General features: G+C 44.9%; 1 long non-coding RNA gene across 1 annotated transcript in view; it reads right to left on the minus strand.

Annotated features, from left to right (window-relative positions):
- Positions 1 to 5,609: 5,609 nt before the first annotated feature.
- LOC131895545 (uncharacterized) overlaps positions 5,610 to 27,689 on the minus strand; it is a 32,044-nt gene continuing 9,964 nt past the window's right edge. Inside the window, exon 3 of the long non-coding RNA XR_009375211.1 lies at positions 5,610 to 6,669. This is a non-coding gene — a long non-coding RNA (uncharacterized LOC131895545). The remainder of the gene's footprint in view (positions 6,670 to 27,689) is intronic.

Here is a 27,689-nt window from a genome sequence, read left to right on the forward strand (position 1 = left end):
TCTGTCTGAAATGGTATAAACAAACAAAAACAAAAGTGAGCCTTTAATCCCAGGGAGTGATTGCAGAAAACGGAAAGTTATATAAGGCGTGAAGACCAGAAACTAGAAGCATTTGGCTGGTTAAGCTTTTAGGCTTTTGAGCAACAGTTCAGCTGAGAGCCATTCTGGATGAAGACTGAGAGGCTTGCAGTCTGAGGAAACAGAATCAGCTGAGGAATTGGCGAGGTGAGATAGCTGTGGCTTGTTCTGCTTCTCTGATCTTCCAGTGTTCACCCCAATACCTGGCTCCAGGTTTGTTTTTATTAATAAGAACTTTTAAGATTCCTGCTACACCTGTAGCTATTCTTGAGTGGCTCATTTAAGGTTGGAGGACCTACCCTGAATCTGTGTCACCCCTGGTAGCAGCCCACACAAAAGGTCATGGAGGAAGGAAGCTTTGCTTTTTGCAATCTTGCCTTCACTCTAACCAACAGGTTCATCTCCCCTGCCACTGAGGCATTCCTTCACTGGTGCTGGAACCCACTTCTTTGTCATTACAACTTACACCGAAAACCAGCAGAGACATCCAGCCTCACGGAGTGAGCAACTGTTGGATTCTTTGACCTGTCTGTCAGGAGACGGCCATTGTGGGACTAGCTAGACAACGGTCTGTAAGACACTTTAATAAGTCCAATAAACATATATAGATTCATTCTATCAGTTCTGATCCTCTAATGAACCCTGACTAATAATATAGGTGGCCACATAATGTTTCAGAGAAGAATCTGGCTTTTAATGGTTTAGGTTTTGGCATACAACGTACTCTGTGAGCCTGGAAGCCTGTGAAATATCAGTGAGAGAGTCAGGATAGTTCTGAAGGAGGAAAATTCAGACCAGCACCTGATTTCTTTTCTTTTCTTTCTTTTTTTTTTTTAAAGATTTATTTACTTACTATGTATACAGTGTTCTGTTTGCATGTATCCCTGCAGGCCAGAAGAGGGAGCCAGATCTCATTACAGATGGCTGTGAGCCACCATATGGGTGCTGGGAATTGAACTCAGGACCTCTGGAAGAACAGCCTGTGTTCTTAACCTCTGAGCCATCTCTCCAGCCCCTACACCTGATTTCAAGAATAAAAGGAAAATGACTGTTATCATACACAGGATTGATAAGCTCCTCAAGAGGAAGAAGTATATTGAAAGCTGTTAAAAATTGAGGTTAATAATACTGTCTTTATTTCTTTAGAATAATTACTGATTAATTATATATGCTATGAAAAATCAATAATGATCTGAATTTTAAGGTGAAGGTGAAAAGGGAGGGAAAAAGCAATTTGTCTCAAGCTAGCCAGCACTTTTGATGACTCTGAGACATTTCCTATAAACAAGCAATGGGAAAGGCCTATGAAGTCGGCCTGTCACTACAGGGAGCCAAACAGGGAATTTTAGCTAAAGAGAGAGAATTTATAAAGAACTATTGAGTCTGTTATCTACGTTTTCTGAGAAAAAGCATAAACATGAATATTTGTATCTACATAAGCCTCTATCTATGCAAATATTGTTATAGATATTGGGACAGGGACACACACAGCCTCAGACGGGGGAGGGGAAGAGGAAGTGAGGAGAGAGACGGGGAGAGGAGAATAACACAGAGGGTTACACATTAAGCTGTTTACAGAATCATCAACGAATATGGGTGGGTCTTCACAGACGCATGGGAAGCCACAGATCCGATGAATGCATGGCTGCAAAATGTGTGTGAACACCCTGTGACAATTCCGTCAGGCCCAAGCTGGGGTGATCCTCCTTCATAAGCTTTTCCCAAACCTCCACTGTCCCATGGTCTTCAATGTATCAGAACGGTTGTCGGTCAGAAACGTGAGGCTCCGAGTATGAATGGGAGACGTGATGGGAGACTCTCCAGCAATAACAAAGACCCTCACTAGGGGTGAAAGCCTCGCCTGGCCAGGCACAGATGCAGACAGCCTTGGCTGACAACACATAGACTCCAAAGAATAGTTATGAACCAATAGGTCTATAGATTTACAGAACTCTCTTAAATCACTAGAAAAAATAAATACCTAGGGTAATTGTTTTAAAAAAGAAAACCAGGTAAACATTATTTCATTACATAGCCTATCTACCAAGCAAGGCATTTAGAATACACAAAGAATGATCAGATAATAAAAGTTGAAGGGGTTACTGGTTATGTTAATTCCGTAAAAATGGAATAATGGAGCCAAAGCAGAATCAAATGAATGCAGCCATTGGCCATGATCAGGGAAATGGAAATGTGAATAGGACATGCTGGCCTTTCTTGGAGGGTCAAAGGATAAGATGACTCAGACCATCTGGTGTCCTCCTGACCTTTAGTGTGTCTGTATGGTGCTGTATTAGCCAGACAAGGCCAGCGTAAGATGCTAATGCCATCTGGTGCCATGGAGCTATGAGGCAGAAGAATCCATTCCATAGATCATAAGGGAAAGGCTGTTGGAATTACACACCATGGCCTGGGAACCGTAAAAAAGCCCATACGGGAACCGGGTTTGCCACAAAGCTAATTGTGCCTGGGAAAAGCACATCAATGAAATTTGCTTCCATGAAAGCAAAAACACCAGAATTTTCTACTGGATTACTTGTGTAACAATGAAAAATAAACATAATCCCCAGCTTTCAAGTGATATATTATGGGCCATCCGGCCCATTCTGACGTTTGTTAAATAATCTGATATAATTTAAGATTAAAAGGGCCTGGCTCCATGGCTATACTGAGTTAGGTGAGAATGTTCAGATTCATGAGAGGGAGTCCCAATAAGGCTTCTCACTTTGGCTGAAACTTGGGGTTGTTGTGTAGGAATTCTGGAGAAACATTTTGGGGCAAGGGATGGGAAGGGCTGAGTGCTGTTTTCCTATCTATAACAAGCTATCAAGTGTTCTGACTGCATTCTGTAAACAAGAATAAAGGATGTAGGAATGCAGATTTGTTGGAGCATTCCATTCCCAAGGGTCTGGGGAGTTTATCTGAGCTAGTAAACAAACAAAAAGTCTCTGGCTTTGAGGCTGATAAGAAGGCCAAGTGCAGTGCCTGGTGTTCGCCCTCACACGCAGGCCTTCCGCCATTCTGCTGAGGGCGGTCTGGCTGCACTGCACACGCAGCCTTCTAGGCCCTTCCAAATATTCCTAAATTACCGCACTCCACAGTTACAGTCCTCAGGGGCCAAATTTGATTCTCTGAATATTGGTACCAGGCCACCTCGGCTGATGAGCTTGAGGGGTATCCAGGCAACAGTTATACAGTGAGATAGTGCAGAGGTTCAGGAGGGATGAGCTCCTACTGCCTAGAGCTCAGGGCCCTGCCTCAGGCTACAGCCCAGAAAAAACGCTTGCCTTAAATTGCTAGATTCCGTCTGAAAATAATCTCATCATGTCTCATTAGCACTTTTTGGTAGGAGAACTTCTCCTGATCTGATGGGTGGAGCTGGGGCCTACAATCTGTGATCTCAGGCCTGGGGCAAGGCACAGGGCTTGTCCACACATCACGGTGAAAGTCACTCCTTCCTTCAGTTGAAAGACGTCAGCCAGCTCCCATCATGGTCTGGCCTCTATTCCAAATGTTTGCCTTGCACCAGCCGAGCGGTGGACTCAGCAGCAACATGAAGCGCATGCGCACAGCATGGCCTACTTCCTCATACCTGTGGACAATAGAGAATGAAATAACAACATTGGGTGAGAACGAAATGGATGCTGTCATCGAACTGTGTCCCCTCAAAAAGGTTATGATGATTTCCTAATCTCTGATGCCTCCTTGATGGAGATGAGGTCTTCACAGTTGAAAAGTTAAAATGAGATCATTACTGAAGGCCATGGTGTTAGTAATGTGCCATGATGCTTAAAGACAAGGCAGGTTTGGATGCAGGTTCATAGACTGAAAGCCAAGTAAAGACACGGAAACAATGCTATCTGCAAATCAGAATGCCAAGGAAAACCAGTGCCCCCTAGAATCTGGGTGGGCCATCCCAGAACATTCTCACACGCAGGCTCATAACACCCACTCTTCAATAGCAGAATGAATCTCTAGGACCAGGACACACACAGACCTGATGTTTAAGAGAGAGAGAGATCAGTTAGTAGTCAAAGGCTATGGGAAAGTTGGGTGGGTCAGGCGAAGGCAATAGCTGTGGACATGGTGGAAGAAGGTCTTGACAAGCTGTGCACATATGGCCTGGAGTGTTTCTTAGGTTACATGGGGCCCAAGAGAGGAAAAAGTCCAACGCTCCAAATATGAATCACTAGAAAGATGGAGGTGCTACATGGAGACATAAAAGGCTGTGGGGAGCAGGTTCCACAGGGAAGGTTCTACAGTTGGGTCAGAAGTGCTGGACTAGCTGCATCAGAGACATCTATTCAACACCCAGAGGAGGTGCTGACTAAGAGTTGCATACATGAGCTTGGAGTCTAAGAGAGAGGTTTTGGGACAAAGGTGTGGACTTGAGTTATCATACACTGTCTGCAAAGAATGCCGTGGAATGGCAGGGACGGAAAAGAGATGTTAGCTCCATCATGTTTTCAAATCCAAGGTTAAAAGGCCTGTGGTGTTGCTTATTATGTTCCAGTCCCTTTTTCTACCTCAAATGTGAAGATTCTGTCCACCAGCCCCTCCTGCTCCTATGGGCTCTGAGACTTTGGGCCACTCTGATGGACTCTAGGATGCTGTCCAGTGACAAGAATCCTCCAAGCATTCCTCTATGTGCAAAAGCAGTTCCAAATCCATCTTTAGAATACCAACTGGGTCTTCTAGACCCACAAATTTCAGTGGGATTTCCAAAAGCCACCCTCCAGGCTGGCCTCGGAATGCAGCACTGTTGCTGGGTGGGTCCCACGGATGTGCCCTTTCCGGTCTACAAAGTGACCACAGTATTCCCACAGCCATAGGTCTTTTTGCAACCTGGACTTCTTCTGGTTAAGGGTGGAGCACAAGCTATGATCATGCTCTGCCTCTCTGGCCCTAGGGACACTCCTTGGGGACACTTAGGGACAAGCCTATTCAAATGCACAACATTGCTCCTATGTCTCCTGAGGGCTGTGCAATCCTGCAGAACCTCTGAGAAGGCACTTAGCATATTTCGTATTTATAGAGAGCCTTTCTACCAACAGGCTTACAGCCCAGGTCTCATTTCATTAATCCTCACAGCAGGGTGTGGATGGTGGGCAAGAATTGTCAATTTTACCTAATGTGGAGGCACAGCCGTGAGAGGTTAAATGACTTGCCGAAGGCTGTATGATGAGTCAGTCTGGGAGCCGAGGCTGCAGCCCTGATTCCTGACTTCTGCTCTACCACCTCACACTTCCCTTCAGAAATAACATCATAAAAAGTGTGCTAAATTCGAGAGCTTAAAATTAAATCTCTGTGATATCCAGCATGCTGCTTAACCTCTTTCTGCCCCAGTGTCTGAATCCATAAAATGGGGATAATAGTATCTGCCATCTAACATGTCATTGAAATATTATGAATATTAATCTTCTCAGTGATCAAACCCCTTGGAAAAAACTGCCACATAAATTCAAGGTTCAGGTCAAGATCAACTACTTGTATATTATTCAATGATTAGGGAAACACACTGGCCTCGTATCATGGGAGAGGGCTCTGACAGCAGGAGGAAGGTTTTTGACAGTCTCCATTTTATTTATCAGTGTAGAGCTAGTTCCTTTTATGTGTAAGTACATGTATCTCTGTGTGTATGCTTGTATCTGTGCATGAATGTGGGTGTAAGTACATGTATCTCTGTGTGTACGCTTGTATCTGTGCATGAGTGTGGGTGTAAGTACACGTATCTCTGTGTGTGTGCTTGTATCTGTGCATGAACGTGGATGTCAGAGGACAACTTCAAATGTCGTTGCTTAGGCACCACCAATCTTTCTTTTTTTTCTGACAGGGTCTCTCACTGACCTGGAACTTTAAAATCAGCCAGGCTGCCAGGCTCCTGAGTTACAGAGACCCTCCTGTCCTCGCCGGCCCTCTTCCCCAGTGGTGTGATTACAAGCGTGCCACCGTGCCTGTTTTTATTTTTATTTTTTTAGCGTGGATGCTGACCTCAGGTCCTCATGCCTGCAAGGCAAGCACCTTAAAGCCGAGCCTTCTCCCCAGGCACAGCATGGTGCCAACTTCCAAAGATTATATGTAGGCATTGGGAGATACTGTAAGTTTTTAAATGTCCAAATGTTTTCTCAATGTATCTTCCCAAGCTTTTACTTTTCTGAAAATGGTTGTGACTTGTCTAGAGGCTTTCATTCTGTGAACCCGTGTTCAGAGGAAGATGGGAAGGGCTGGCTGTTCGTTCTCCTCTGCTCTGGATTTCTGTTCAAAGTCCAATATCCTCTGTACCGACAGAAGTGGCGGTGAGACTTGGATTTATTTCCCCGTCCCAATCTGGTCTAGTTCTCCTCTTGACTTCGAACAGTATACTCCAGAGTTAGGAGAGCCCGAGGTAAGGTGCTTGTCTCTTCTGTTTGAAATCAGATGTCTGATCTTTATCTGCAGTGACAGGTTTAATGCCTTTCTTCTCTGACAAATTTTCAGTTGGGAGGAATGCAAACACTGGCATTGGGGCCGTTACAACAAGGGCTAATCTGAGCACACTCATATTGGCAGCTTGATCTTTAATGAACAGCAGAGCTCTGATGGAGCCACTTGCTAGGAGGGAAGGAAAAAAGAACCAGAATAAACAAAACTCTATAGACTTTTCCAGCACTTCCTTAGCTGTGCCAGGAGAGGCATGGCACAGCTTCAGTCTAGAGGTGTCAACATTGACTTGGGCATCAAGGGCATACATGACAGAGGAAGAAGGTGGGGAGACCCGGATTGAAGGAGTCCCTGGAACTTAACTAGAGTTACCTGGATTGTAGATTGGTATGGGTACTTGAAAATGCGGATTCTGTCTTCCTCTCTGGAAACGCAGTACTCTGAAAACTAGGCTGCCCACCAGTTGTCTATAGGCCTTATGAAGAAATGAGTTTTGACTTGAGAAACTTTTCCCTGAGCAGCTTAAACTGCCTGTCCACATGGGAATGCTCTAAGGAAAGGTAGGGGGTAAATCACTGCAGAATTAGAAGGAGCCACCTATACCAAGATGAGATGTTTGTGGCATATACATTATGGGATTATATTGTATCACAGTATAGTGGAATATATTTTAAGCTGATTCTTTTTAAAAAGTTGTTATTATTCTATTTTATATGTATGAATGTCTTGCCCACTTGTATATCTGTGTGCTGTGGTGCCCATGGAGGCCAAAAGAGGGTGTCAGATCTACTGGAACTGGAGTTACAGTTGTGAGCTACCATGTGGATGCTGAAATCTGAACTTGGGTCCTTTGAAAAACAGCCGGTGCTCTTAATCCCTGAGTCATTTCTCCAATTCCTAAGCTGATTGATTCTCTTTTGATTGAGTTAAAAATTCATGTATAGAGAAAAGTAGAAGAAATGAGACATGGTAGAAACTTCTGAATGTGGCTTATCATCAGGAAACTGTCATCTGGTACTCTGGTACTTTCTGATCTAGCATAATCTTTAGCATACTGTAATATTTAAATGACAATTTGCAAACAAAGTTGTCTGTAGGCTGAAATATTGCCTCTGGTGTTTATTTTCTCAGTAGCCTTGTTTATCTAGTTCCCCTCCCTTAATCATTTGCCTCTTACTCATAGTGCGTGGCTAAATATGGGTTATCAGCTCAATACATGCAAAGCCAACTGCTGGGCTTTGTGGGAAAGGAGATACGATGGTGGGATGGGTGGAAAGATGGTCTTTCTGTGGACCCATCTCTAACTGATCTTCCCATTCTTGTCAGGAATATCTGGTAGACCCTCTGACCTGAAAGTCATGAGATTTTATTTGCAACTGATGACTTTTTTCTTCCCTTTGTGCCAGTGACTTTGGCAGATTGTCCCTTCTTGGGGCTCTTGGTTAGACTTAAGTAATGAGTAAATCTTGAAGTCCTTGATTATTTTTTAATGGCTGCAAAATGACTCTTCCTCTAATTGAATCCTATCCCATGTCACACTAATTGGGAACTAGTCCTCTCCTGCTTGTCATCATTACAGGCCACCAGATTCGGGCTGCGGCAGTGTGCTCTGCTCTCTCCACCTCCCACTCGGGCCCTCACTTCCTCCATCACTTGGAACCCGCCACCTCGAGCTCTGCTTCCTCCATCTCTTTGGAGGCCAGGCCTGCCTCAAGGCTCCCCCTGGCTCCTTTCTGCAGCCAGTTCAGAATCTGTTGGTCTTGTCTGACAAGCACAAGACTCTTGGATGACCCTTGGTGACTAGTAAAAATCCATTCAGCTACCTAATAGTTGGGAGTTTTCCAGAGGCCAAGAGGATCCCTTTATTTTTGTTTCCTTGTTTTTTTTTTTTTAATCTTTGAATAGTGGTTTTGTTGTTTGTTTGTTTTGTACAAAGTGGTGGCTTCATAATGAGATTTTCAAGTACAGCATGTTCTTAACTCTCCTTTACATCTCCCATCCTGTCCCATCCCCTCTCCTGCACATCCCCCTCTTTCTCCTAAATTGTCCCACTTTTATTTTCATATCATGCTCATATATGTGTGCGCACACAGGTATGTGTAACCCAGATTTCACGAATGCAAAAAAAAGTGCTTGCCTTCCTGAGTATGGCTTATGTCACTTAGCGTGATGTTCTCTGGTTGCTTACATTTCCAACTTAGTTTTACTCTTTATTGCTGAATAAAACTCCACTGAGTATATACAAACAATATCTTCTCCATTCATTGTTGATAGACACTTTGGCTGATTCCACAACTTGGTGATTGTGACCACTGCTTAATAAATAAGGTGAATAGTTATCCCCATGTCTCGGATTCCTCTGGGTATTTTCCCAGAAATGGAATAGCCAGATCATACAGTGGGTCTATTTTTAGTTTTCTGAAGGGACTCCATTCTGACTTGCATATCGGCTTTACCAGTTTATGTTCCCATCAACAATGTAAAATTCTTCCCTTTCCCACAGCCTTACCAGCATTTCTTTTGATTAAATGCTTTCTGCCATTGGTAGAGCAGGAGAAGGACTGTCCATCTACTGAGGACTTTCTATGGTGTTTCCTGGTGTAGCCTCACCAAAACTCCAAGATCTGGTGCTCCTCTGGCCTCCTGGACCAGAGGTTCTCTGTGTCCCCACTGTTTCCAGGGGTGTATATCTAGGCACATTCATAATCTACTTCTCTCAACATAGTGATCTGCTTCCTACTCTGTGACCTTGAACGAGGCTCTCAAGTCAAAGGTACAATTTTCTATGTCTTTTAAAATTTTTAATGTTTATTTATTCACATGCATGCATGTGTGTTTGTGTGTGTGTGTGTGTGTGTGTGTGTGTGTGTGTGTGTGTGTGTATACTCCTGTGCCATAGTGCCAAGAGGACAACTTGCTGAAGTTAGTTCTCTCCTTCTGCTATGTGGGTCCTGGGATGGATCCCAGGTCCCCAGGCTTGGCATCATCACAGAAATAAATCACCACCACCATCCCTTTTATATTTTGACTCTTTGCTAAACTATCAGTATTCTGATGGCTTCCTTGCCTTGGTGTTGCAGGATCCTAGACTGTGGTGCCCACTCCTGACGTTCTCCAGCACTGCCTTCACCTCACAGAGTCCCCCACCATCGCTGTACCAGTGTCCCCCCCTCCCCTGACACAGTTCTGCCACCCCAGCCTTAGACTTTGGAATAATCCTCAACTCCCTCACCTCCTTTTCTTTCTGAAACCTGATTAGCCCAATCCTCTGTCACATACATCCCTGGGGATAAGTCATCTGGCCATGTAAACTGAACTCTTGTTAAAGCCACAACAAACCTAAAGGGAGGGCTCAGAACCTCCATATGATCCAAGTCACTCCTGTTCTCCAATGACACTTTCAAATTTTATACCTTCCTGTATCCTCCTTGCACCCCCAGATCATGGCCCCGTCTCACAGATCAGAGAGAAAAGTGGCTTTTCATTGTAAGTGACTTTGTTTCCCCCTCTAACAAACACTTACCCACTGCTGGGGTGACTTGTTTCAGGGAAGAAGGACTGAACTGAATCCATCTGCACCAGATCTTCTTCTGCTCTTCCAAGACCTCCTCTCCTCTACATGCCCCCCTTTTCTTCCTCACTGCTTTCTCCTTCTTTATAGACAAGACTTCTTCCAAAAGTAGAGCCTTTGTCTTGACTCTGTCTCCTTCATCATGCCACCACTCCAATGTCTCACACTGCACCTTCATGTTGCAGTTTCACCATGTCCGGTTCTAGACTCCACTTTCCCTTCAGCCTACACCATGAAGATTTTATCCTTGCATCTTATCCAATGGCTTTTTCGAGCTCACCATCTTATTGAAAGCTCTGGCTCCTCCTCAGGCTTCATAACACATGGTCTCTCCTCAGTACTTAGTGGGGCTGACCCTCCTGGGATGCTCTCTCTTCCCTCAAGCTTTGAGATGTCCTATTCTTTGGATCGCCCCTCTATCAGTGACTCAGTCCCTTTGGTCACTGTGCTCAGTCTTCACTCTCTTGTAGACTCTCATACCAGAGACTCCTGGGCTTCTGGGGATCACCTTCGCTTTTTCATCTGTATTTGTAGGATGGTGTCCTATGTCATCTTCAACGTATGACTCCTGAAGTTATATCTCAAGCCATGATGATTGATCTGTTCTCCCTTGTAACATGAATTGCTAAACAGTATTATTAATTAAAAAAAACCTCAGAGCCAGATATTGGGGTGAAAGCTGAAAGATCAGAGGGATAGAACAAGCCAGCCACAAGTTCTTACCTCTAGGAAAGCCTCAGCCCAAGAGTAGAGATACTTCCTGTATAATCATGCCTGTATACTCACGCCTATATACCTTTCTGTACCCTGCCATCTTACTTTCTCTCACCACCCAGCTACATCACTTCCTCTTTCTGCCAAGCTCTATCACTTCCTGTCTGTCTGTACAGACTTCCAGACTTCTATGGTTAACTAGTGCTGGGATTAAAGGCATGTGCCACCATGCCTGGCTCTGTTCCCAGTGTGGCCTTGAACTCACAGAGATCCAGATGAATCTCTGCCACCTGAATGCTGGGATTAAAGGTGTGTGCTATCATTGCCTGACTTCTATGTTTAATATAGTGGCTAGTTTTTTATTCTGATTCCCAGATAAGCTTTATCGGGGTGCACAAATAAAATATCACCAGACTCCCTACAGTGGAGGGCCTCTGTACCTTCATCAGAGCCTCTGTGGTCCTTGTCTTCTAAGCCCTCACTCCACTCATGCTCAGTCTCCAGCCATTCAGTTCCTGAGTCTTCAGCATCCTTTTTGTCATCAGCAGTCAAAGGGATCAGTCATACAGTAACTGTCTCCTACACCTTCAAGTGGCTTCCTAAATGATGGGAACAAATGTAGGGCTTCACCTATCCTTGATGAATCACCCGAACTGTAGTGTTCACTAATCTGTAGACACATAGCCTCTGGTGTTTTCCTCCACTATTCCAAATGGCTCCTCTGCCAGCTATGACCTGTGGGCTCATTTTCCTTCCCCTGAGAAGACCCTAACTCCAAGTCTTCCTTCTACAGATGGTACATGGAATGGCTAGCTTGAATTACCCATCGTCTCTTACCCTTTCACTCTATTCTGTGTCCCCTTAACTGCTTTCTGGAAATGTCACTTGATTGGGTCTTCATTAATCACTCCTTTCACTGAAATGTAACCCCATGAGGGGCAGGTCTTTGTTATTTTGCTCATCTGCACATTGCATCCTTAAAGTTTGATATAGGACTTGGCATTGTTTAGGGACACAAAAATGCACATTAACCCATGAACTATCTCTCCTTCATGATGAGGACATTGGGTTTGAAGATTTGTAATAACCCTAGAAGGTATGGGGTATTAATGGAGCTGAGAACTTTGCTAAATCACTAAACATGAACATTATTCTGAGATCAGTAGAAACACCATCTTCAAACAACAACAGAAACAACAGTTACAAATTCCAAACAAACTTTAATTTGGAGAGAGTGTTCAATTCCTCCTATTTGTGCTGGGAATGTTTAAATTTTAAATTTTGATAGCACCACTATAATTTTGATTAAAAGTAACATAGATCCTTGGGACAGATGCCTCTTAGAAGTCACTTGATGTTTTGAAGTTGGTTTTGACTCCAGGTCTTATTTTCTTATTTTTGGAAGCTGAACGATATCATGTCTTGTCAATCTTCCCCAGACTGCCTTGTCCTATCAGTAGTGGCATTATTTACTTATAAAAGCACCTTGCAACACTCTGCTGTCAGTTTGACACTGTAAAAGGGGCTCTAAAATTGAACAACAAATTCAGCAGAATGTCACAAACTAAAGGCACTGAGTTAGGCATGGCATTGTGTGGTACAACGTGCCCTTCCAATTTTAGCTAATTCTGTGACATCTGGTAAATTTCCAAGTTATCCTGTATCAGAGAAGCTACCTACAAACTGGAAAAGTATATAGAAATAAATATTTTTGTTCCAGAGAGAGCAATAATGTAGTTGCTTTATAAGCCGGTGATACCACCGTATACACTTGGAAACTACTGTCATTCTCATTGAATCCTGTGTCTTTACAGGGCTTACTGCTGAATGAGTAACATGTTCCTTATTCATGTTTTTTAAAAGATATTATAAATTTAGATAGATATGAAGAGCTACCGAGTTTTCTAAAACCTGGCTTGGTTTCAATATATAATGCATTGAGAAACCTCACCTGGTACAAACTTACATGTGTTGTGACTCATGTGCCCCAACACCCCAAAGCCACCTCTGAGAAAAGGGGAGGAAGCCAGCTCACCTAATCATTCATTCAAACTCTCGGTAGTTTGTCATTTTTGTTTTTCTAACTTTAATAACAGCCCCCTACCTTTGTGTTTCCCTATTTACCAAAAAAGTAAAACCTTTTTTTTTTTTAAAAGATTTCTATTTTGTGTATGTGTGTGCATTTGTGGAAGTATTTGCCACAGGTTCAGGTGCTCATGGTGGCAAGAAGAAGGTGTTGGAGCTCGAGTTGTGGTAGCTCTGAGCTACCTTACTTGTGTGTCTGGGACAGAACTAAGGTCCTCTGCAAGAGCAGCAAGTGTTCTTAACTCCTGAGCCAGCTCTCCAGCTCCAAATAGAAGCCCTTTAAGGGAGATATTCTATTTTTGTTTTTATATACATACATACATATGCATGTAAAACAATGTTATTTTAATTGCTTTCAAGTGTAAACTCAGTGGCCATTTTTACAACCATGTACTAGGTTGTATACCTACCACTGTCATCCAAGTCCAGAGCCTTTCTCCTCCCAAACAGAGACTATTCATTCACCACCACCACTCGTTGTCCTTGGCACCCACCCTTCTTCCCTCTGTCCAGTGGATCTGAATGTTCTGGGGGCCTCATGGTGATGGACTCTTACAGTGCCTTCTTATAGTACCTCTCAGTGTCTGCACAGTACCTCTCAGTGTCTGCTTTCTCTCACCAGCGTGGTCTGCTTTGGGGAAGTGTTTATTTTTGTTGCTACGTTAAGAAGAGTAGGAGTGAAAGGAGAGGAATACAGAACAAAGAATGGCAGAGGACTTAAGGCCTCTGGGGTCTGTGAACGCCTCTTCACAGCCCGTCTTCATGTGAGACACCAGGACAACAGCAGAAGCCCCTGCTCCTCCTAACTTTCCCAGAACCCCCTGCAGCTGTCAAATGGCTTCACACAGCCCTTCAGCTGTGTGTTCCCGGGCTTGGCTACATCTTTTGTCCTCTTTGAGGGTTTGCTGGGAATGTGAGGTAGCCAGGGAGATCCTAATGCACACACCCTTCAGGCCTTCTGGTCTCTACACTAGTCACACAGGTGTGTTGTGGAACTCTGTACCTTTAGCTGGAGACTGGACACACAGGTTGTAATGGACATGACCGAGCTTCTTGCCCCTGCCTCAGCGCAGTCACCATGACTATACTGAGCCAGCCGGCAGTGCCATTTTGCTCTTTTGGCTTTGCTGATACCAGCTCTCCAGGTGAAGCATCTCTCCCATCCCTCTTCTGGAGATGCACACATGGGACTCTGGGTTTCTACATCCTTTAAAGAATGAGTCCCTTTCTTTCAGTCTGCCGGCTCAAATTCCCTTCCTTTCTTCCTCAACTCCCTGCATCCCCCAAACCGGAGACCCAAGAGTTTGTATTAGTTACTTTTCTGTTACTGTGATAAAGCATCATGGTCAAGACAATGAACAAAAGGAAGGGTTCACATGGCTTACTGTTGTGGAGGAGAGGCATGGTGGCAGGCAGCATGCATGGCGGCTGGGGCAGAAAGCTGAGAGCTCATTATCTTAAATCACAAGCAGGAAATGAAAAGAGAACTGGAAACAGCACAAATCTTTAACTCCCAATGCTGCCTCCAGGGACATGTCTCCTCCAACAAGTCCACACTTTCTAAACCTCCCCCAAACAACTGAGGACGGAGTGTTCAAGTGCCCAAGATGAGAGGGAATATTTCTTATCAAATCACTGCAAGGTTCCTTCTTCCTTTCTGTAAAGCAAGGGACAAAAGCCATCTCCAGACTCTCTTCCATCTCTGGTTCCTGGTAGGGCTACCTAGAGTTACCAGGTATATGTTGGGATCTGGCAGGGTGGAGTGGTAGACTCCAAAGAAAGGGAGTCTACCAAGCCCTTGGGTTCCCATGCTTTCCCAAGTTCAGCCATTTTAGAAAATGAACCACAGCCAGCCTGCCTCCAAGAGAACTCTCTAGAAATAGCACATAGCATCACAGACAGGGCAGACAGAGAAACAGACTGGTGGACTAGACCCAGAAACACGGTCACCAGAAGGCAGGTGGCAGGAATGCTGGACCACGGGATTCCAAATAGTTCCTCTCTGATGTTGGGTTTTCAAAATTGATCTACAGAGCAGTGCTGACAGTAGATTTTCTGCCAGCAATAAAGGTGGCCTGATTCACAGAATAATTACTGTATGCAAATGAGTGTGATTCTCCTCTGCCCTTTTATGGATGACTCTGCTCTGCCATTCATCAGGGCCACAAATTTCACTTGGGAGGAGATGGATTTAAAGAGACAGGCGCCCCTGGAGCTTTGTGGTGAACTTACTAAATCCACACTAAGTGTCTTCATAAATAGAAGCACATATGCTAGAGACGGGCTGCCAGGCTCTGACATTTTTATCTACGTATTGTTGCTTGGAAAATGGGGAAGCACTCTCCCCTGAGCCTGCTGGTGGAGCAGAATATGGGGTTCTGTGGACCCAGGGGGATTTACCCTTCAGGGGAAACCCTCGATGAGAAAAAACATCCAGAAAAAGAGTGTTTTTTCTAACATGGCCGTGGTCCTGACCCAAAAGAATACAGAAAGTTTGAAATAAGTGAGTTTGGCTTGACACTGAATTGTTGCAGATGGAAAACTCAGTAAAGCTGGAAGTGAAAATAAAGTTGTAAAAGCTGGGGCTCACAGGGGTTAACAATGAGAATTTTTTTGCTGCCCTTACATAGAACCAGAGTTCAGTTCACAGCACCCATACCAATCAGTTCCACAGCATCCTATAATCCAGTTCTAAAGGATCAGGGGGACCTCTTTTGGAAGTACTAGGCACCTGCATGTACACCCTCCCAAATAATAATAAAAATAAATCTTTAAAAAAAAAAACAAAACGAAAACCATCCCTGAGTTTATATCTTTGACCTTGACTTTCCGAGACTTCAAGATGACATAACAGATGGATTTCCCTCCAAGGGACCATGTTCCCACTCCAGTATCTTTGGTGATGGAGTGTACTGTCAGAGCTGATGAGATTGGAACACAGAGACCCCATCTTAGGAACCTGTAGTACATGGCATGTTGTCTCTTCACAGCAGCTTTGCTCCACACATGCCATGTGTACCCACACTTCCAAGGGTGGAAGAAGTATGACTCTCACGGACACATCAGTCCCATCTGTCAGCAGACTGCCTCGTTACTCACATGGTAACGATATATTGATGTCAGTACATCCCCAACACACTCTCTTCCCCTGTCACTCCCGGAGTAAAGAAGGCACAGCAGTGTTTACATGCTCACATGAAGCATATACCACTGAAGGCCAACACTCTTTTCCCCAAGTAAATGCCAATTAATATTGAAATTTTCTGAAAGTACCAAACACGTGAACTGGATTTCCAGGAATTCTTCATGTTCATGGATGCTTCAAGTCTTCCCAGTGGCTCACTTGAGGAGCATAGGTCTACTTTGAGATCAAAGAAAACACTGACACTATTTCAATTTTGGCTCAATCCCCAGTTATACCTTTTCAAAGGAAAACTAATCTTCCTGCTCTTCAGAAATTATATAACATGACTAGGTGGTCATTTATTTTATCTCCCGACTTCTCCCCATCTATTGTGACAGAACACAAAAGCCAGCATGTTCAAAGGAGAGCCATTGTGTGAACGCAGTGATTTCCAGTTCAGTTTCAAGCTTGTATGTGGCAATGATCATACTCACACATAGTTGATGGGTGAGCATGTGGGTAAATACTTCCTTTAAGAAAGATCCTCAAAGGGCTTGCAAGCTGGTTCAGCAAGTAAAGGTGCCTGAGTTTGATTCCCACGACCCACAGGTGTGAGGAAAGAACCAACTCTCTCAAGTTGTCCAAACTCCACACTGTTCTTCTGGAGAACTGCTTCTGTCCAGCCAACAGCTGGTCACTGTGCATTAGATGAATACTGTCCATTGTCCTCCCATTTCCAGCCCATGGATGACAGGTATAGGCAGGTGGTATGCTGTTCTGAGAGCCAGTGAGAGCAGGGAAGGAATGGAGACTTCAGAGCCGAGGGCTACGCACTGCAGTATGTGCTGGAGTTTGAAGGAAGCTCGTCTCCTCAGGAGTGGAAATAGCAGAAAGAAGGCTTGGTGGGAGAGAAGCTGGGAAACTGGTGGGGAGGAACCACATAGAGCTGCCCCCAACTCTGTTTACCCGTGGCCCTCTTTGCTTTTAGGATCCCCCACCAGCCCTAAGCTAGCTGCAACTAGGCTCTTACAGGTAAACAGCTCCATGTTATCACAGCATTAGAAAACCTGTTTGATTTTAGTGCTCCTGTGGACTAAAAATGTATTTTGAGCAAGTACCTAATTCAGCATCACAAACTGAAGAAGAGTTTGAACGCAAGCCTCAGGGATTTAGCGTGGCACCCAGGGAAAGTTTCCACTAGACACGTTTCTGCTAGTTCAAGGTTACCGTCACATAGGTGACCCAAGAAGTAGGAATTCTGAAGATAACATTTTGTTTATCTTTACAAATGTGTGTATGTTAGTGTGTATGTTCATGTGTATACTTGTGGTTGTGTGCCCGCCCCTGCATGTGGATGCCAAAGAACAACCTTCAGATTTATAATCCTTGGGTTTTTGTTGGTATGTTTGTCTTGGGAACTAGGTCTCTCCCTGGCCTGGAAGTCATCAAGTAGGCTAGGGTGGCTGGCCAGAAATGCCCAGGAATCCTCATGTCTCTGCTTCCCTAGCCAGCTGTCTTACATGGATGGTGGGTCCTGTTGTAAGACAGGAACTTTACCAACTGCGCCTTCTCCTGAGGCACAGTCACTTTTTAAAATAAACTCTAGGATGAGCATGTGACATTTACTACATCTTTTTTTGTGTTTGACTGGACTGTTGACAAGTTACAGAACTTGCAAACCTTGGTGGCTCTCTTTAACTTCTGTTACTCCCAAACCTGGTCTGGCCTGTGGCGATTCTTTGCAGACCAAGCTCACCACACTATCCTTCAGTTAGTGCAGTAAGTATACAATGAGGCAGAACCTGAGGATTAAGTGATGGAGATGGCCTGAAATATGTGACTCCATTGCTAAAACTTCTGCAGGTACCGGGAGATAGATTATAGCACAGAAGACAGCTGGCTGGCAGATCAGGGATGAGCACAGCTGCCAGAGAGCCATGGGAATCAGCCATGAGCCTGGCTCCTGGCTTCTGGGGCCTGGGTAAAGGTGACGTTTTGATGGGCTAGAGAGGAAGAGAGAGCATGTGATTCTTCTCGCCCTTGGAAAGCCAGTCTCATGACCTAATGACTTCATCTAACTCTTTAGTCCATTAGTCCAAACCTAAAGTCAACTCACTCGTGTGCTATATCAGTCAGAGGGCCCTGACCAGAGGCTCTAGGGAAGCAATGTGGTTTACGCTCCTCGCAGTGACGAATCCAAGAGTTCAGCTTCCCCTCTCAGCCAACAGGTGGCAGCACTAGCCACGCTGTTGTTCAGCTTCCCAACCCAAGGACTGCCTTTGACATCCTTGGGTGTGTGTAACCCCTGGCGGCATAAGCATGAGAATCCGGCCTAGTACAAAAATCATGAATGTAGTTTGTGTGTGTGTGTGTGTGTGTGTGTGTGTGTGTGTGTGTGTGTGTGTGTGTGTTTATTTTTTAACTCAATTGCATTCTGCAGTGTGTACTTCATAGGTACAGAATCATATCACAAAGTCAAAAGGTTGGACACACCTGTTAGACGCCATGTTCACTTCTACCCAGCTTCCCTCTGCCACGTTTTGTAGAAAATAACAACACATATCCATCCCTTGATATTAGGTTTCTCCAAGTGACTTGTTTTAAGCAGTGAGCTGTGAGCAGAGTAGTGGGCTTTGCTGCATGTAGAGATGAATGATCCGTCATAGTCTCCCAGCCCCCCTTTACTTGGTGACCAGCCACACTCCAAATGAGAGCATCTTACCCCACAAAAGACAGGTTAGTCTTTCGGTGTGACATCAGGAAGAGACTCACCAGTTGTTGTACAGTCCAGTGTGAACTGAAAGACAGACTCCTCTGCCCCCGACCACCCCCCCACACACACTGTGTCATCCACTTCCTGAACAGGATTTGTTGACAGTACCCCAAGACATGTCCTGACCCTGCCCATCTCTCATTATCTGTTACTCCCAACTCAGCCCCATACCAGTGTGCCTCTGGGTTATTCCAGTAGTTCATCTCCAGTGCTGATCTCTTTGCTTTTAGTTTGGGCCTCTTCATAATTTTATGCGCATAGATGCCGGAATGACCATGTTAAAATTCAGGTCAAGTCCAGTCATCTTGGTGCCCTCCTGTGGCTTCCTATTAAACTTAGACGAAGATTCAAACTTCTGCCCATGGTGCCTGGCACCCCACAGGACCCCCTCTGCCCACCTGTCTCAACTTCCCTTGTGCACTTTGACCCCGTTCGCTACACTCCAGAAATGCCAGCCTCTGTCACTTCCCTGAACCCCAAGCTGTCACCTCAGCCCTCAACCTCTTATCTGGTGGCTCTTAGGGTTCAAATATCTCCTTCTCTCAGAGACTTTTCTTGACCCAGGAACTGAAGGAGCTCCCTGTTCATCGGCGCACTGTCGCTGTGGACTCTCAGCCCCATCTCTGCGTCTCTTGCTAGGTGGCTGTTTGTCTCCAGTCTGTTCACTCAAGGATGTCAGCGCGGCAGGTTCTTAGACTCTCCGGTTTATATCTGAGCCTCCCCGGAGCATAAGAAAGCTGTTGCTGCTTTGATTCGTAGAAATAAAATATTTACTTAAATTTTCATGTTTGTGCTCTGTTACTTTTTAAAAGTATTTTCAAAACATGCAGGAAAATGCATTTAAATATAAACCTCCATGGGAAGTTCTGAATGTTACTTTGGAAGAGTGCCGTTTCTTAGGATTTGAGTTATTGTTGGGATGTCCCTTTGTTCACTGGTGAAGCCATTCATATGCTGCCCGTGTTCAGGTAAATATCTTCCTATCTGCGCAAACAACTCTAATTCAACACACTGGGCCACACAGAAAAAGAAAGTTGTTGCTCAGAACTCACAGACTGCCTTAATAAAGGAGAGAGTCGGTGTGTGAGCAGGTGGGTGAGTCTGACTAGTCCGAAGTCCAGCAGGGCTCCCGGGGACTCCTGGACAGTGCTGGCTCCTGTTGACTTTTGTAGACGTCTTTCCTCCTGCCCTAGTTAACTGGTCTACGAAAATGAAAGCTGCATCAAGGGTTCAGGGTCCCTCCTGAACCGGGCTTTTGCCTTCTGTTTATTCACAATTTCAGTGGCTTCTAAGTGTCCTGTGGAGGCAAACGGCCCCAGGCAACTTTTGGACACCATAACCCACCAAGTCCTACAGGCTGAAGTTCCTCTGGGTTGATTTAAAATAAGATGAACTTATGTTTTACTACCTTAAATGCACAGCTTCTTCTTCTTTTTCTTTAAGTTTGTAATGGTTTGATATTTCACAATAGCTCGTAGTGGCCTGAGATTCTGACCCCACTAGACATCCACCTGCCATCAAAATTATGTCTAAAAAGAAGGCAACGGAGTCACTCACTCTCTTACTAACACAGCCCTTACTGGCTTATAATTTTGTCTTTGCTAGCACACTCCAGTAAGTTCCAGCACTTGGGAGCTGAGGAAAGATGATTTGAAGATTTCCGGGGAGGGCAAGGTGGGCAGTGAGACAGAGAGACACACACATACACAGAGACAGAGAAAAAGAGAGATAGAGTAAGAGAGAAAGAGACAGAGAAACAGAGAGGAGAGTTTTGTTGTTGTTGTTGTTGTTATTATTATTCTTTAATAAAAATCTTCCAGCAAGTTTGAAATCGGAGGTTATTAACATGGAGCAAGATACTGTCAAAAAGATACCCTAGGAGAAACTGGTTTATTGACTCCCCACCCTTTGTAGCCTGGTAATGCGTTTGATGGGCTACATGGAGATGGGAGGCTGTGAGGTGTGCACTGAGGCAATCATAAAATGCACTGATTGAACAAAGCTTGATCACTCACTCGCAAGTTTATTAAAAGTGAGATTGCTGCTACCTGGACAGAAAACCATCAAGAAAATTATTAGACCCTTGAGACTGTTGGCGTTCTACAAGCAAGGTAAACTGAGGCACTGGAAGGAATCCATGGAAAGTGAGCGGGTGTAGCAGGCACTAGTTTCCATGTTCACGTTCACAGGGCCGGCCGGGCTCACGGTCTTCCGGCCAGGTGGTCTAGTTTTCCAGTTTGTTTTCCTTTGCTTCTTCCGTTTTGTTTTTTAAGAGCAATTTGAACTGGAGTGGCTGCTGTTTGCCTGAAAGTTTCAGGCAAACTGCCAACGTTTTTCTTCACAAATTAGAATTGGCAAAAGCCAGAAGCCTGCTGGTTCTGCTTTGGTCCTGTGTCATATTTCCTCCCGCGGCTTTACCATTCTCTTTGCCTGATCTTTTGTCTTCAACCTCTGTAACATATGTAGTGAAATCCCAGGCCTTTGCATTGTGTAGATATGCATGGGCTTCTAATAATGATGCAGTTCCAAAGAATTCCAGGAAATGGAGGTAGAAGGAGATCCAGGAGAACTCCGCAAAATCTCGTGAAATTTCAGGGCTGGAAAACATCTGAGACAATAGATTTTCCCTCTACCGCAGCTCATCTGTCCACCCGGCTCTCCCTATTCTTCCCTCCCCAGTCAAGAAGCTTGCCTTCTGAGCCAGAGTTGCCCTGTTTCCAGTCAAAGATTCCCAGTGTTCCTTAAACTGGTCAAAGGATTTGAAATAAACAAACTGAGACATACCACCGGAGGACAGTTAAAGGGGAACAGAACGTCCCTTCAGTCAAAATCTTGGCAGTATCTGGGCACACGGCTTCATGACACATGACAGGTAGGAGATGACATTTCTTAGAGCTAGTCAAAAATAAAATCCGTGAGTGTGGACTGCCTTTTGAAAAGAAAGGAACCCACACGCACGCACACGAACATACACACACGCACGCACGCACGCACGCACGCACGCACACACGTCACACAGGCACAAAGACAATACCAATGTCTATTTCAGAGCTACTGGACCTGGAATCCTTAGCATAGTGTCAGTTAGGAGGAGGGGGAAGAGTCTTGGTGGTAGCAATTGTTATTTCTTAGAAACGTGGAATAAGGAAAATGTTAAGAAGGGGGAAATCCCTTTGTCTCTTTGCTAAACACAGTCTAGCACATTGTATCATTTGCTGAACAATAGCTTCTCTTTGCTAGGGGGCCGGGTGCATGAGATTTCCACTGGACAGATGATTTTGCTCCCTTCAGTAGATTACAGAAAGATGTTTATGTGTTGGATGAAGAAATTTAGTGAACATATGTTAACATACAAACCATGTTCACTCAGCTAGTGACATCTCCGGTGCGGTACAAGAAGTTTTCATGAAAGGACAGTGTGTTAAAATGATGTCCACTATCCTAAAACAGGAAGTTCTGAGGGTGGAAGAAACCACGGAGCTCCTCAGTTCTCACCTCTCTTTGAGTAGTAGTCTTAACTTTTCATTTTTCTGTTTTACCTCTTAGCTTTCAAACATGTGCGTGCACGCGCACGCGCACACACACACACACACACACACACACACACACACACACACCTTATTTTTAGTTTTGCTTTTTTTTTTCTTTTTGATAGAAGTTGCCCCAAAAGAAACAGTCTCAGCTTGAGGTGGTGCCTGTCACTGCCTTCCCTCACATGCCTGGTAATTAAACTCTGACTGATTTATTGACTGACAGCCAACAAATCCCAACTCGGTTTTTATGATATACACACTTCTTAGGGCTAAATTCGCCCAACCAACGACCCAGTCAAAAGGAGGGAAGGAGGGATGAGGGAAGGGGAGGAGGGCAAAGTCTATGAAAACACACAGGAAAATCAGCCTTCCTTGGTGGAAAGGGAAAGAAAAAAAGAGTGATGGGGTAGAAAGGACTATGGAAGGCAGGGGTGGGGAAGAGCGGAAGGGAGGGGTGGGGGAGAGCGGAAGGCAGGGGTGGGGAAGAGCAGAAGGGAGGGGTGGGGGAGAGCGGGAGGGAGGGGTGGGGGAGGGCAGAAGAGAGGAGGCAAGGATGTGAAAAACTCAGGGCAACATCTTTTTCAGATCCAGAGTTCTGGGCGGGCAGCAAAGCTGGTAAACATCATTTCTTCAGCTCTCCTCCCAGAGTCATTGGAAGCGCCTCACGTACAAAAGCGCTCTGAAGGGGAACATGAGACGAGCTTGCAGCTAATATTACAGTCGAGTTGCAATTTTACCTAAGGGAAAGCAGCTTTATTAAAAGTCATGACTGAATTGCATGACAGGTGCCAATATTCTGCACCCTGACAGATGTGTCAGCTTGCGAATGCCATTTCCTGTCAGCCGTCCCTGGATGGAGCTCCCCGCAGCACCATTTGTCTCTCTTCCAGGGAGATCACACATGCCCGCCGTTTGCCTCCAAGCTGCACCGCGCTGCTTGATATGTGGAATCCTCACAATGAGACTTATTAAAAGACAGTCCATTATTTTTATTTAGAGCATTTCCAAAACAAGCAGAGTGCGCGCACACAGATAATTTAAAAACCTCATGGCAGGTCATCTCCAGGCCAGTGTGGCTCAATTTGAAATGCATAAAATTGTGGCATCTCCTGTCTCACCCACAGCCACAGCCGCACACGTGCTCAAGTGTGTGCACAACACACACACACACACACACACACACACACACACACACACACACTGCAGCTCCCAGAGGCTGGATGTGAGTGACATTTAACCCTTGACTAATAGCCCTGGCAGTCCAACATGCTGGTTTTCTCTAGACCAGGGAGGGCTGTTTTCAGCATGAAAGATGAACCCTGTTCCATTTCTCCCTAAATCTTTTTTCTTTTCTTCTTCTTTCCCCCTCTTACTCCTTGCATCCTTCTGGTTCCTTACAGGTGGGCTTTCTCACTGCAACCATAGATATAAATACTCATGATTGGCTGTATTTATGGGGCCTTTTCATCCTTCTGTGGTTTCAAATACAAAGAAAAATGGTCTCTCTTGCCGTGTCTGGTCTGATCCGCCAGAGAAGCCGTGGAAGACCCTCTCTGAACTCTGATGGAAAAGGATTTCTAGTGGATGTAGTAAGAGAGTTCTGGCTGAAAGAGGGCATGAGCAGCTGTGGCAGGTGGTGGCTTCCGTCACCGGAATCATTCGGGTTGCTGAGCTACATGCCATGGTGGAGCCCAGATCTGCTGGCGCTGTCACGTCTTCAGGTGGGCCAGGAAGTGGTCTCCTTGTGGCTTTAGCTTACAGAATGACATGACAGTGAAATCCTAGCATCAAATTCCACAGCTTTATTCCAGCACACGCGGAGGTGTTCAGCCTCCTCCAGACAGAGGTGATGTGTGGTAGGCAGACTCACCCTGTGTACTGGGTTCTGGGGAACACAATGTATCGGAGAAAGAAGTGTTTCTGGTCAACCCAGGCCTGATATACACACCTCTGCAGACACCCAGCAGAGTGGCTGGGGATAGTTTCCCATGGCCTGTGATTCTGTGTTCATAGCTTTCTGGAGCTGCTAGTCTCTTATTCCATGAGACCCCTATCAAGTCACCAAATGACCAACAAAATTGTAGCAATGATGAACAGAAAGGTCCTCTGGCCTCAGGCTCTCGTCCTAAAACAGCACATGGGCCTAAGCATGGTCGTTAGGAGCAATAATAAAGAGGTCCACACTGTCCCCTGGAACTGAAGATGCATCTGGAAAATTTCTTGCCTTGCTGTGCATTTGTTGAGTGTCTGCTAAGGTGGAGTGCTGAGGTACTTGCAGCCTCAAAGAGGACACCATGATTTTTAAACTAATAAGGGTACCTTCCATGGAATGACTAATCTTCATTGTGAACTTGGCATATATGTGAAGAAGGACCCTCAACTCCATCAGATTGGCCTGGGAGAATGTCTGGAGGAGCATTTTCTTGATCACGAATTGATGTAGGAGGGTGTAGCAGGAATCTTAACAGGTCTTATTAATAAAATCAAACTTGAAGCCAGTTATTGGGGTGAATGCTGGAAGATCAGAGAAGCAGAACAAGCCACAGCTTCCTCACCTCGACAGTTCCTCAGCTGTTCCTGTTTCCTCAGACTGGAAGCCTCTGTGTCCTCATCTAAATGGATCTCAGCTGAACTGCTGCTCAAAAGCCTGAAAGCTTAACCACTCAAACGCTTCTAGTTTCTGGTCTTCATGCCTTATATAACTTTCTGCTTTCAGCCATCACTCTCTGGAATTAAAGGCTCACTTCTTGGGATTAAAGTCGTGTGTCACCATGCCTGGCTGTTTCCAATGTGGCCTTGAACTCACAGAGATCCAGAGGGATTTCTACCTCTGGAACGCTAGGATTAAAGGTGTGAGTGCCACCATTTTCTAGCCTCTGTATCTAGTGGCTGTTCTGTCTCTGATCCCAGATAAATTTATTAGGGTGCACAATATTTTGGGGAACACAATACCACCACAGGAGGGCCCAGCTCACTATGAGCAGTACTATCCTTACGCAGACCAGGTTATATAAGAAAGGTAGCTGAACACAAGCCTGGGGTCGAGCCAGGAACCACTGTTGCTCTATGGTTTTGGCTTCAGTTCTTGATCAGATCCCTGCCCTGACTTTCTTTCAGAGTGTGACCTGGAAGTATAAGCCAAATAAACCATTTCTCCCCCTAGTGGCATTTTGTCTTGTGTTTATGACAGCCTCAGAGGGCAGATTAGAATATCCTCCATTGTTTTTCTTAATAGTTACTCTATTTACATGCGGCTTCTGCCAGACCTGTTACATAACTGTTCCATATTTATTCTGCCAGGGAGTCTGTTTCTCTGCTCTTCTCATCATTCTTACTGCACAGCCGTGATGAATCTATTCTCTACTTTCAGTCTGGCCAATTATTGCAGCATCTCATTACCTCTTCACTCTTCCCTACTTGTTGCTTAACTTCTGTGGGCAGTTTCTAGGAAGTTTACAGCAGGCCCTTTGCTGCCTGGGGCCATGTCTGTGCTTTGTGTGATGCATTCTCACATTAGCCGCTGCTTACTGAGGTCACCAGAGAAGAAAACCACACAAAGCACCGGCCCCCCACCTTTGTGTGGAACAACCACCTTGTGTACGTCCTACCTCCCCTTGTAGCCCCACTTGCACACCTTTAGAGGTCACCTTTCTTGCCTTGCTACATCTCTTTTCTGTGCTGTTTTCAAGTGCCATGCCTCTCACACCACATCGAACAGTTTACCACTCTGCTGTGCCGTGTCAGCAAGCTCCCAGAGGCAAGGTCCATGTCTATTTAAATTTTTTAACGTATTAAAAAATATATAGAAGACCTTGTGAGGGTTTGTCAACATTCCCCAACATGCCAGAATCTCCCCACCTCCTTGCCGTGCCCAAGCATGAAGCCCACAGCCTTGTAATGACTTCTCAGTGAATTCTTACCCACAGGAGCCGTGGCAATTCTCTAGAACTTATCTCTGAGTGGAAATTTCAGTTTCCATGTGAAGACTTTCCACTGTCCCCTAATTATATCTCCACTTTTGCTTGTATGTGTATATGTGTACCGTGTACATGCCTGATGCCCCTGAAGGTCATGAGAGGGCACCAGAGTTACAGACGGTTGTGAGATGCCATATGGGAGCTGGAAACAAGCCTGGATCCTCTGCAAGAGCAGCAAGTACTCTTGATCACTAAGCCATCCCTCTATCCCAAGCCTTTTCATCTTAAAATCTTCATTTCTCTCTTTATCAGAGTGTTATCTTCTGCTTTATAATAAAGTCATATGGGCACATGTTTAACTGTGCTACTAGATGTAAAATACTGGAAGGTTCATGGTAACACTTCTGTCTCTCTTGGATCATAGCACAACGGTACATCACCTGTCCCATGGCAGGTACACAGCACACCTAATGAATGAGTGAATTCTTGAACCAATTGTCTCATTGAAAACAGGGTATTAGCATTCCATATTACAGCAAGTGGGACCACAATTTTTTTCCTCACTAAATCCCTCTCCTAAAGAAGAGAACAGCTAGAGAGAAAAGGTCTTAACTCATTCTTTGCAGCACCTTTCCTAGACTTTCAACAGATGCAAGTTTTTTAATTATTCCCAAGTTCCTCCTTTGAGCAATGTGTGAGTACCTAGACCATCAGAGTTATGTAGTTGAAAATCTTATAGAAAACATGCAATCTAGAAAAGTACTGAAGGAACGGATCCCTGAGCAAACAGAGGTGGACACCGTGGGCAGCCCTGTGGGCTAATTACAAGGGAGTTGTCAAGCAAAGAATTTATCTGAGAAGCTTATGGGCCATTCTGACAGGCTGAAAGTGTGTGAGGACTTATGCTCAGTTTAGCTCACTCAAGCCAATGGGCACTATGTGCTAGACAGGCGCCTGGGACCCCACTAAACATTGTGACTGAAAGCGAATGATTAACAGTATTTTTGAGCTCCTTCAGGAAGTCATTTTATTCATATTTCAAGAACCACAGGGCATTCAGAATCCACATTCTCTTCTTTCTGTAAGATTTATTCCTTGGCTCTATTTTTAAATCACCTAAAATACTTTTAACTGCTAAAAATGTCTCCTCGCAGGTCACTCACAGAGCTGCATTGGTCTGAAGTTGCTTAGAAGGGGGCCGCTCAGAACACCCCAACACTCCCATCTCCCACCCAACTTTTCATTTTTTCCCTCCTCCTTCTCCTTCAGAATTTTGAGGAGTTGGTTCTCTTTCTTCTCTCAGAACTGAGAATCCCCATCTATGTCTCTGTCACAGATGGTCAGGAGGAAGAAGTAATAAGTGGATAAAATAATCTAAAAAGGGAAAAGGTTATCTTCCCTCCAATTGTGTGAGACTTGTGTTCATGAACTAGTTCCTAGATACCATTCAATGTTTATAACATTCTGTGCCAAA

The sequence above is a fragment of the Peromyscus eremicus genome, chromosome 19 (genome assembly GCF_949786415.1).
Source record: "Peromyscus eremicus chromosome 19, PerEre_H2_v1, whole genome shotgun sequence".
Classification (NCBI taxonomy): Eukaryota; Metazoa; Chordata; class Mammalia; order Rodentia; family Cricetidae; genus Peromyscus; species Peromyscus eremicus.